This window comes from Vanellus vanellus (assembly GCF_965231255.1).
Source record: "Vanellus vanellus genome assembly, chromosome: 3".
Classification (NCBI taxonomy): Eukaryota; Metazoa; Chordata; class Aves; order Charadriiformes; family Charadriidae; genus Vanellus; species Vanellus vanellus.
The window spans coordinates 83,177,417-83,189,449 of record NC_138907.1 but is presented as its reverse complement, the minus strand read 5'-3'; the positions used below and the strand labels follow the sequence as shown (position 1 = coordinate 83,189,449).

General features: G+C 44.5%; 1 protein-coding gene across 1 annotated transcript in view; it reads right to left on the bottom strand.

Moving 5' to 3' along the window:
- The window catches only part of PNISR (PNN interacting serine and arginine rich protein), a 32,641-nt gene extending 21,490 nt beyond the window's left edge, over positions 1-11,151 (bottom strand). Inside the window, exon 1 of the mRNA XM_082480589.1 lies at positions 11,045-11,151. The gene's annotated coding sequence lies outside the window, so the exon portion shown is untranslated. The remainder of the gene's footprint in view (positions 1-11,044) is intronic.
- Positions 11,152-12,033: the final 882 nt, after the last annotated feature.

The following is a 12,033-nucleotide window of genomic DNA, read 5'->3' as shown; positions in this document are numbered from 1 at the left end:
TATCTGCTTCTCATGGATTCTGCACTGAAAAGGATGTTTAGTATTCTAGCCTTTTTTTTCTTTATTCTCTCACTACACGCGAACTGAAGCACTATTGTGGAGCACAAGAAGGTCTAAGGTAACAAACTCCTCTAAATCTCCTCTGTATAACCTGCCCCCAAGATAGCAACTATCTTACTATTTTACAAGGTGTTCAAAGATATTAATCCAACTTTTTTTTTTTGTGAGATAAGTTATGGGAGACAAGTTATTCTGCAGCTATATCAACCGGCATCTAAAAAGGTGCCCAAGAGACCCAGAAGATAGGCAGTGTCTTTAGGAAGCCACAGCAGCATTTGTTCCCCTCCTGGGTTCCCTCTCCCCATGTTACCAAACCTGACTCCAAGTCTGCGGTCCTAAGGGAAGCGGTGCCAAAGGACTCCACCATCTCCTCATCAGAGATCAGCACTGACTCAGGCCACCCAGCACTCCTCCGGGCTGCTCCCAAGCACATTTCAGGTGTCAGCACAGACCTGGGACCTGGCGGGCAGTTGGGGCGTGTCCGCTCTGGTTTGGAAGGTCAGAGACTTTCATTCAGTGCCAGCTGGCTCCAGGGCCAGAGAAAAAAACCCAGCTGGGTTTTAGTTGTTAGCATACATAGCTGCTTCTCCATCACCCTGCAATATAATACCGCCTAGAGTCTTCAACTTTCCTCAGACAGATTATTTCACCTTATTAGTGCTATTTTGGGAACAGAAATCAGGTGGGGAAGCGCAAAGCAAGAGGTCAAGACACGGAGTTGATTTCTATTTTGATGCACAACAGTATGATGAGACAGCAACAACTGTGTAAAACCTTGAAAAACTTCAACATTTGGTTAATTCAATTTATGCCATCCAGAGCAAACTCTGGCTGCCGTTTCAAACGGCTAAATTTAGTTTGTGAACTCTATTTGAAAACTTTTAATTTTGTGTTGCAATTGTGCTTTCACTGTTTTCCTGAAGAAATGCTGATTTTCATAAGCTGGCAACTATAAGATATGCTGGCTTTCAAGTACAGATTTATTACCAAATTCAGTGTAAAAACTTTCTTTACCAATCAGAAATATGTACTACACAAATACCTAAGCAATTCTATCACTTTCTTTATGCAACTGCACATGCAAAAGCCCTTTTTCAAATATCATGTGAAAACTGGCCGAAACTATTTCTAATGTTGTATTTATTTCAACTTATTTCTGTTGTGCTATTTTTTGGAATAAGACAGGAATTGGATGTGGAAGGGACAAAATTAGCATCTGAAAATGTTTATAAAACTAACCTTAAGATACACTGGCTAAAAGAGAAGACCACATGTATTCAAATTTGTTTAGTATTGAAAACTAAATTTTGTATTTTAATATACACTATTCAGAGCCAGTGAACAGAAGATGTTTGTTCTGAGGCCTCCATCTACACAATGACCTGAAATATCAGGACACCATCACTTTCTGAGAAACAGACTTCCCTGCTTTTTTGCTCCCCACTTGGTTTCCCGCACTTATTCCAAGTCTTCACTAACTGGTATAAGGTAAGCATGAAAAAGGTACTTGATTGAAAATTTTCTCATTTACTACAGGGAGGCTACAGGTATTTAAAGGTGATTTGTGGTCTTCACAAATTGTTTTGCTAAGCACTCCAGTGTTTAATGATTTCATCTGCTTTTAAGTTTCAGAGGCAAATTGGTTTGAGCTCTTAGTTTTAAGTTATCATGTTCTAAGAGATAACTAAATAAATCTTATATACAGATACATCTATTAAATTACATGCACGTAGGCTATTTGATGTTACTCTTTTTCACATAAAAGTAATGTAACTTTGTATACTCCTTGTGAAACTTTATTGAGAAGAGTACACGAGAACTTCTCAACAGAATCTCAATATTGTCCCAGTAGATATCACTGATATTTTCCTTTGATAGCGATGCTATTTTAAAGATGTCAAAAATAAATGCAAACCGAGGCAAGTCCAGATGTGAGAGTTCCCAAAACAACACTTTTGAACCTTAGTGCCATAAACTGGAAATGGCACAAACTACTTCTGAAAGAACTCACAAAACATGGGGAGGAAATGCAGCTTGTTCTCAGTAAATTTAAATTTACTGCAGGCAATTCACTCCCAATACTGACGGGGGGGGGGGGGGGGGACACAACCCCCAAACCAACAAACAATGCCTCTCCCCCACCAAATCAGTAACTTAAAGGCTGGGAACAGCTGAAACCTCTTGTACTAATGTATGTACCAAGAAGCAAATAATATTTTCCTGAGACACATCAAGTAGCAGTAACAGAAAAAAGATAATCAAAGTCCTCTCCCACCTAATTAAAATCTGCATTGCCAAAACTAACTAAGGATGCTGCCACAGAAATTATAAATGAGTTTTAATTTCTTACAAAATTCCCAAATCAGCATCACCTGAAAGAAAGAGGCTTCACCTAATACAATGGACAGCTCTTAGCCTACTTCCCACTAGCGAAACAAGGGTAAATACCCAGCAGAGCATCCAAATCACAGTGGAAAATAAAGCTTGCTTCACTGTAAGAGGCAGAAGATTAATACTGACTAAAATCTACAAAATTCAAACATCAGCAGGACAGTTACTTACTAACATAGGGGTACACCAACTGAGAAGTCATTAAGACACTCAGGTCCCAATGTCACCAGTGCGTACAACAGGTTTTGAAAAGCAAACAGGTTCAAAGAATGGATCAATTTTCCAGGTACCTACTTGTAAAGTAAATGCAGATATTACCCTCTCTTATGATGATGGGTTACCATTATTCCACATCACTGTTCTACCCTCCAATTCAATCAGATATAGCCTTTCTGCTTTCTCACTCTCTAGTAAACACAAATAAGCAAAAGAACATTTATTGGTGCTTCAAGAGCCATTCCCTGATGTCAGATCACAGAACGGGAACCAGAATCTATTAAAAATCTGTTTACCAGTGAAAAAACAGAAGCCAATTCAGGATTCTTTTTGTTCTATACAGAAACACAATCACATGGGAAAAACACTCTGTCGATTCACATTTAATTTCAGTTACATGTACTTAACATTATGAAAAGTTAATGTGTTATTGCAAAATTGTGCTCAATTTTTTAAGAGCAGCTATGTTCTGCAATATGTTCTGTTGTCTTTTTTTTTTTTTTTTTTTTTTTTAAACAAAGAGATTCCTATTCAAAGGCTGGACCTACCGGAACTTTATTCAAAGGAAGGATCTGCTAAAGTTTCATTACAGCAAATTACTAGTACTAAGCCGTACCACCTTTGGAAGGATTGCTCGTGAAAGCTCCCCTGTTAGTGATAAAAGCTGACATAGTGGCATAGACAGGACTTACCTTGATCCCCAGCAAGTAGCAACCTCTGAAAGCCCACAGCACCCAGAAAAATTTAAAGTTAGCATCAAACTCTCTACTATACTTTAGTATCTTACAAAAAGCTAGGTTAAGATGGAGAAAGAAGAGATATTTTAAAAGGCACCCTTCCACTCCTCGACAGTGACGTGCATCTCGGCTATAGATTACACCTCAGTGTTAACCTGTTCTTTTAGGTCTCCTTCAACCTGCCTATATGTCTGTAAAATAAGATATTTTTCGATACGGTTGTATGATGTGTCCAGACACACCACACGCACTGAAAAGTATACAATTAGAAGTTACTTACCAGTAACCAGAGTTTTGAGCGACAATTCATATGCTCATATTTAACTCTGGCAGACTCCCCCCAAAACACAGTTACCTTGAGGCAAATTACAGGCTTTCACACCGATGGGAATGCCACCCTGCATTGGTTTCCTGACAGTTTCCCAATGGTGCAGTGCTTGGTGAAGGCCTCCATAGTTAGTTGCTCACTAATGTCAAAGGCCCGTTTTTTGGACACGGCCACCAACAGAACTTTAGATCTAACAGACTCGCTCAGATTCCTCAAAAACTCTACCTTGGCAGTTCCACAGTGTAAGTTCATAAAATCTGTTATCCAGTTCAACGGTGCTTGTGCCAAGGTAACTATGCTCACACCTCTCAACAATGGAGAGGAGCAATCTTAGGGAGCAAGGCTCAGTCCTGTGAATGTCAAAAGACAAAGCCCACTTGCCATCCTGGAGATGCTATCTTCCTTACATGCCTTATGACGTTGGCTGTAGTAGAACTGAAAAATACCAAGAAATTTTCCCTGGAAAGATAAGCAAGAACCAGCCCGTAAATAAAATTTAATACAGCTAATGGATAATCTGAATTGCTCTGATTCATGCAGATCTTCCAAGACAAAAAGCACAGAGACTTATGAAGTTAGCTCAGCTGCAGTAGAGCATCAGAAAGACAACTAACCATACCTAGTTGGTCAGATGAGTACACCTAGCAGACTTCCTTGCTCCTTCTAAGAGCCTCCTGTCATTGTGATAACATGCTTCTCCCCAATGTGAATGTTACACAGCATCTGACCTACATGGAACTCTCCTGATTTCAGCTAGGATATAGTTAATTTTCTTTCTGGTAGCTGCTGCATTTTGGACTTGGTATGAGGAGAATGTTGATAACACACATAGTTTTAGTTCTTGCTAGGTAATGTTTGTATTAGTCAAAGACTTTTTCAGCTTCCCCTAGAAGCTGAGAGGGAGCACAGACAGGACAAAGGAATATTCCATACCACAGCCGTGAGGCTCAGTATATAAACGGGGGCTGGCCGGGGGACAGGGATTCACAATCACAGCTCGGGACACGCTGGGCAACCGATCATCAGGTGGTAAGAGCAACTTGTATCATTTTATTCTGTATATCCTTGTACCATTATTATTATTATTATTATTTATTATTATTATTTTCCTCTTCTGTTACTGTTCTATTAAACTGTCTTTATGTCAACTCACAAGCTTTTTTTCTTTCCCCTTCTTTTCTCCCTACCCTGACTGGGGAGGAGATGTGAGCAAGCAGCTGTGTGGTCCTAGTTGCTGGCCGGGTTTAAACCATGACAACACCTTACACACCAACAGCTTCTGCAGAAAAAAAAAAAGATTTGGAGATTCTGAGCAGTTTGTCCCAGGAAATTCATGAAAGTGAAATATCTTGGCAGCAAAAAAAATGTATTCTTTGGAAGATGACATTAAATAAGATACTCGTTAGAGGCAAGATTACCTCTACTCCAAGAAATCAGGAGACACCCTAGGACTCAGGATGTCTCTAGAAGAAAAGCAGCAGGCACCTTCTGCTGTGTCATGAGTCAAAGAGATCAAGGTTAGGAACTCCGACATCAGACATCAACATCATTTGACCAGATCTCTAGGAAACTGTCTCGCAGCCTGTTTTTTCAACAGGTAGACAGGTAGACTAATGACAGACGATTATGGAGCCTACAGAACCAGAGCCAATAATGAAGTGCTTTCTGATGCAGAAGAGAGGCTGTTGCATCACCTTTCTGATAATGTTACACATCATCCCTGAATGCCACGTCCATATGTGACGTGAGACAGCCTGACAAGTTTTACTTGAAATCTGAGCTCTAATACGTAGCTGCAGAAGTTCTTCTGGTGACTAAAGATCTTGTCTTGCAGGCCTTCCAAACAGGTATTGCGTTTTAGCAAAGAAGTGTCCATTATCTAAATAAACAAAGAAGCTGAAACCATGGGCTGTCATGCATACTTTGAGAACCCCTACATAGCTAGTCTTTGGACCCCAGGGTTAAAGACAACACTCTGATATTCCATTCATCCATCAGATATCTAGGTAAAAAAAACAGATGTTCCATCTCCTCTAAGATAAACTGCCATTGCAGCCATGACTTTTTGACTATCTTTAGGTTTACAGAGTAGCTGAAGGGAAGGACCTCAAGACGTAGGAGTCCTGGTTTATAATAAACTGCAAGTACTGTTTTTGAAACAAATTAATATTAATAATCAGTGTCATTAGCTACGTAATCTTTTGCATGAGCTCAAGACAACACAAACAGCAAAGATACATCAGTCTGATGCTCTTTGTGGAATTCCTGGACTGCAGGGAATCATCCATGTCACATCTTGAGAAGCATCTCAAAAGCACCACATACTCTGCGGGCAGAGCTTCTCTGTTCCATACAGTCTTAGGCTCTAGAGATGGACCTAAAGGAAAATGGAGAGGTCTCAGAAGCAGAAGTCCTTGAAATCAACAGCCTGATCTCCTGATCTTTTGTGTGAGCACCTTGTTCTAATATAAGGTCTTTTCCTTTCATTCAAGGTAGGTGATACTGACTCAGTGAAGTTTCAGCACAGTACCGAAGGTTTATGGTGAATTTCCACGATTAATTTTGTGGAACCCTTCATAGAATCATAGAATTGCTGAGGGTGGAAGGGACCTTTAAGATCATCAAGTCCAACCATTAACCTACCCTGACAAAACCACTTCTAAACCATGTCCCCAAGTACCACATCTACCCTTTCTTTAAACAGCTCCAGGGATGGCAAATCCACCACCTCCCTGGGCAGCCTATTCCAATGTTTAATAACCCTTTCAGTGAAAAAAAAATTCCTAATATCTAATCTAAACCTCATCTGACATAACTTGAACCCATTTCCTCTTGTCCTATCACTTGTCACCAGGGAGAAGACATCAACCCCCACCTCTCCACAACCTCCTTTCAGGTACTTGTAGAGAGTGATAAGGTCTCCCCTCAGTCTCCTCCAGGCTAAACAACCCCAGTTCCCTCAGTCGTTCCTCATAAGATTTGTCCTCCAGACCCCTCACCAGCTTTGTAGCCCTTCTCTGGATATGCTTCGACACCTCAATGTCCTTCTTGTAGTGAGGGGCCCAAACAGTTGCAAACAGGATAAATCTAACCATATGTTCACAACACCTGAAGCAAAGCAGTTAGTAGAAAGATAGGAATCAGACCAATGCCAATCAGACCAGTGTTGCTTGAGAGCTGTTCTTTCCCCTGCTTCCTCCCACCATGCTAGTGGGTCATAATAGCACAGACATCACTGATGAAGCTGGAAGGACTAGTGGATAGATACTCTAGGGATACAACCCCCACAGTTCACACGTTTCTCCCAAGAAATTACATAGAGCAACTCATCCGTGGTATTACTGACATCCAACTGAACTGGAGTTCAAAGTCAATAAAGGACACAGACTGTGTAAACTCCAAGAATAACTATCTTGGCGTGCTCCAAACTGGAAGAAAACATAAACTGAGCACTTCTTCCATGACTGTGTCACTGGACTAAAGAACATTTTACTGTAAGAACCTGTACACAACAGGTGTGACTGAAAAAGAGAGATGCAAAGGAAAAACGGCCTTGCATACCCAGAAGAAAAAATTAATGCAGAAAGGGTACCACAAGAATCATCAGCTGGCGGTCTTAGTGTGGGAGACCCAGGTAAGTCAGAACACCTCTGCAGCTGAAAAGATCTGAGAGTATGAAAAAGCGCTGCACCCTATGTATCCACGTAGGAATGGACTCTAGGAGTTACTACAGAAGGGCTGCAGACAAACATCCACCCAGAGTCAGAACAAACGCATACCATCACTCAGACAAAAATATACCCGCTTCCACTTTATTTGGAAAAAACAAATATTTACCTCTATATTATAGTCAGCTGCTGATTAGAAAATGAAACATTTATGGGGTGAGTTAAGTTTGCAATAAATCAGATAAAAAAGAGTTAAAATAACAATCTTTACTACTCTTTTTCACTCATCGTACTTTCAGTTGGCCAAAGACTTCTCTATGTCACGTAGGGCATCACCCTAAGTTGTTGCAGGTACTTAATGCACAGATACTGTACATCTTTTCTCTTCCCAAGAGTGTTTTTTAACACCAGAACTATTCTTTCTCACATTGAAGAACAGAGGCTTTCCAAATGCACAACCAAGATCCAAAATACAGAACCAGAAAAAGAACCGAAGAAAACAGCTTGTTCAGTGTCCACAAGGTTTTCCAGAATCTGGTTCACGCGTCAGCATGTCTAACTAATATTTAGAGTGCTACCAAGATGAAGCAGGCTGAACAAAGGCCAAATTAAAAAAAAAAAAAAAAAAAAAAAAAAGTACTGTGAAAACTTCTTCAGTGAGTCATTCAAGCAGTATAGCTTCCAAGGTCTGTTATTTTAAACTTAAATCCACATATCCCCTGAAATGAAGCCAACCGTTTTAAAAGAACAAAAGGACCAGATATGAGCAACTCGGGTACAATTTACTTATTTTTTGTATTTTGGAGACATAAGGACTAACACATGCTTTGATTATCATCAAGCACCAAACCCACTGCTAAAACATTCACTATCACAGAATACCTTAGTAACTTAAGTAGTTTGAGGCAAAACTGTCTTGGGTTTGGAGGGAGAAAAAGTCTGATCTGACTATTTTTTGCACGTATCATTCCACTAGAAGACCTGATGCTAGATTTTCAATTAGCTGTGTAAAACAGTATTTATTAGTTTTTCTGAAGTGAACTGTCCATCTGCAGTTTCCTCCTTCACGAACATGCTCTGTACAAAAAATGAATAGTAGCAATAATTAAATAAACAACTATTCCTCGCTGCTTATGAGCAAATACTCTCAATGATAAAAACAGTTGTCACTTAAGGAAGAGAGGTCAGGTAGCGATGAAAGCAAGAATGTTTAATAAAGCCTACACACAGTATTATTTGTTGCCAAAGGCAGACTTAAGATAATCATGTATCTCAGTCATGGGAAGAAGGAAGACTGGACACTCCTGTCTACATTACACCTTTGCATAATCCTGCACCTAACTGAAAATCAAACACGGTTAAGACTCCTCTCTACCACTGCAGGTTAATTGGTGAGTTGTCAAACCTCTCTACCATTGCAGGTTATATGGCGAGTTGTAAAAATTTATGGAACTGTGCTAAATTTGTGGTCTAAGCCCTGCAATACCTCTAAGCCCAAAAGTGGAGAAACCATTGTTTCAGAGCAGGAGTTTGCATGTCACATGTGACAAAGACAATACAGGAAGCCTTGTAATGGCATAATAGCGTAATAAATTAAAAATCAGTAGCTTGTCTTCTGATTTGTCACCAAATCGTCAGTAACACTAGCAACTTGCCCCTGGACAAAGCTGAGGCTCCCAGCTCCTCCTGTGCTCTACAGTCAGGGGGAGCCGCAGCATCAGTCAGCTCCATGAGAGGCCACCATCTCTCAGCACAGCCTGACTTCAGAATTCCAAAGGGGTTTCTTATTCCTACACACGATACAGCTATTCAGCTGGACTGCACTGCTATTTGTAATCCTGTCTTTGCAAAATGATGCTTGAATATTGCCTGCTGGCAGACATACCTTATGCTTTGAAGACTAGCTTTGACCTCTTCAGCTTTAAACGGTGGCTGACCCTTTGCCTTGGAACAGATACTTTAGAGCATCCCTTGTTCCCTGTATCCCACACCTTTCAATAAAGGCTGTTTGCATACAAACGTTTACAGGTATGGCTGCAAGGGAAGAAATGAACAACAACCAAGGTGGCTGAATACTCCCTATAGTAATTCGTTTCAGAAACTTGGTAAATTTCAACTGGGGTAGCACATCATAGAATCATCCAGTGGTTTGGGTTGGAAGGGACCTTCAAAGATCATTTAGTTCAACCTCCCTGCCATGGGCAGGGACATCTTGCATGAGACCAGGTTGCTCTAAGCCTCATCCAACCTGGCCTTGAACACTTCCCAGGATAGGGCATCCAGAACTTCTCTGTGAAGACTCTTCCAGTGTCTTACCACCCTCACAGTACAGAATTTCTTCCTTATGTCCAGTCTAAAGCTACTCTCTTTGAGCTGAAAACCATTGCTCCTTGTTCTGTCACTACAGGCCCTGGTAACAAGCCTCTCTCCATCTTTCTTATAAGCTCCCCTTATATAAGGAAAGGCCGCTATAAGGTCCCCCCAGGGCCTTCTCATCTCCAGGCTGAACCACCTCGACTCTCTCACCCTGTCTTCAGAAAAGAGGTGTTGCAGCACTCTGATCATTTTTGTGGCCCCATCCTTAGCAGATGTAAAGCCCAGCACACCCCATCCAATTTTAGTTCAACACTGAACTTTGTGGGATTGTCTAAAGAGAGTACTGAGAATCTGCCTGCATAAGCACTTGATGCAAAACAGCTCGCAAACCTGTGCTCTGTTTAAGGATCAATTTAGAAATGTCCTGCATTTGCTAGGCTGCCGAGACAGGCTGAGGTACCTGACAAATGCTGCTGCGTGCAATGATATTGTTAATTTTAGTTCTCCAGAGCCCTCCAGTGGGACGAACTCATGAGAACAGCCATGAAAAGGCACAAACATTCCAGGGAGACGTTCTACCCGCCACAGCCGGGCTGTTGACACAGCCAACCGCCGAGTCCTGGAGAGCGCGCAATCCTTTCCTAACTGGGTTACTGGCTAAATAACTCGACGTTCTCCCCCGCGCACCGAGCGCCGTTCCTTCGGTTCCCGGGCGCGCAGCGCGCTTCCCCCATCCCCCCGCCGGCCTCTCCCGCTCCCCCCGCGGGGGCAACAGCACCCACGGTGGCTTCACCCCCGGCAGAGGCAGTGGCGGCAGCGCCGCCGCGCCCCCTGCGCGGCCCCGGAGCATGCGCACTGGCGGCTAACGGGACCCGCTCCCTGCCGGCCACCGGGGACACACACCCCCCAAGCGGGGAGGCGGCGCATGCGCACTGGGCGGGACGGGGGTCCCGAAGGGCTCCCCGGCGCCGGCCGCCCCTTGTCGGCGTCGTCCCCCTCCGCCCCGCCCGCCCTTCGCGCCCCCGCCGCGCATGCGCCGCGGGCCACCTCGGGGCGGCGGGGGAGGGCAGGGAGCTCCTGTCTTCCCTTCTCGTCCAGGCCGGCGGATTCCGCTCGGGGCGGCGCGGCGCCGCCGGCTCCTCACGGCCGGCGAGGAGCTGCCGCCACGGTGCGCAGGCAGCCCCCAACACCTCCTGGCTCGGCTCGGCCCGGCCCGGCCCGGCCCAGCCCGGCTGGGGGAGGAGGAGGAACGAAGGGGAGGATCGGGTCAAGTCGACACCCGCCGGCCCCCGGGAGTGCTGGCGAGCGCAGCCTGCCCCGCTACTTACACTCTCCCCCGCCTCCCGCCGCAGGCGTTGCCGCTGCTACTGCTCCGCCGCCGCTTTCTCCCCTCTTTCGCTCCTCGTCTTCACGAACAAGACAATATGGCGCCTACTGGCGCTCACCCGGAAGTAAAACGCGTCACGGTGGTGACCCTTGCCTGGAACACGCGGAACGCCTCCTGCCGCCATCTTTGCTAAGGGCAGGCGGGCGGTGCCTCCCTTCCTCCCCCCCTCCCTCGGCGGGAAGCGGCCAGCGGAGGGCAACGCCCCGTCGCCGCCATCTTTACTGTGGGCAGCCACACAAGTTCCTGCCGCTCGCCGCTCTCCATGGCAGCCGCGGCCGGGGGAGGGGAGGGGGGGAAGGCGGGGCCGGGTTCCCCCTGCGCCGGGAGAGGGACCCCGGCCGAGGTGGGTGGGTCTCCGTCGGCCCACATCACCTTGTCGGTCCAGCACGCCTCAGGGGCCTCTCCGAGGATCCCTCTTGGCGGTTGCGAGCGTTAGTGTGAGGAGACCCACGGGAATCTCCTCAGCCCCGCAGCCTCCGCAGGTAACTGCGGGGCAGAGAGTGTGGTCACGGGCTCCGCTGTGGAGCCTACGTGAAGAGAAGTATATAGAGAGGTATATAAAGCTGCTTTGTCAAGTGGACATGACTCTGGGCAGTGATACTGCATTGGAATGGATAAGTAACTGACATGTTGCATAGCTGCCGGGTGTCGGCATTCTGAGTAAGTCAGGTCAGTGTATGCGTATCTGGAGCATTCATGGAGCCGGACGATTCTTTACAGCCGTTTATTCAGAATATCCAAACCAATTTTTAAGTTATGAGATTTACCTTGAAATTATCGTTGTATATTTATGTATGGAGATAAACCAAAATTATCCTTTCGTGCTTGGTAAATAGCTCTTCTTGTATCCACACTGGGGTTGATTCTGTTGGCAGGGACTTAGTGGTGGCATTGCTTTTTGTGGAGCAGAGATTTTCATTAGCTAGCACA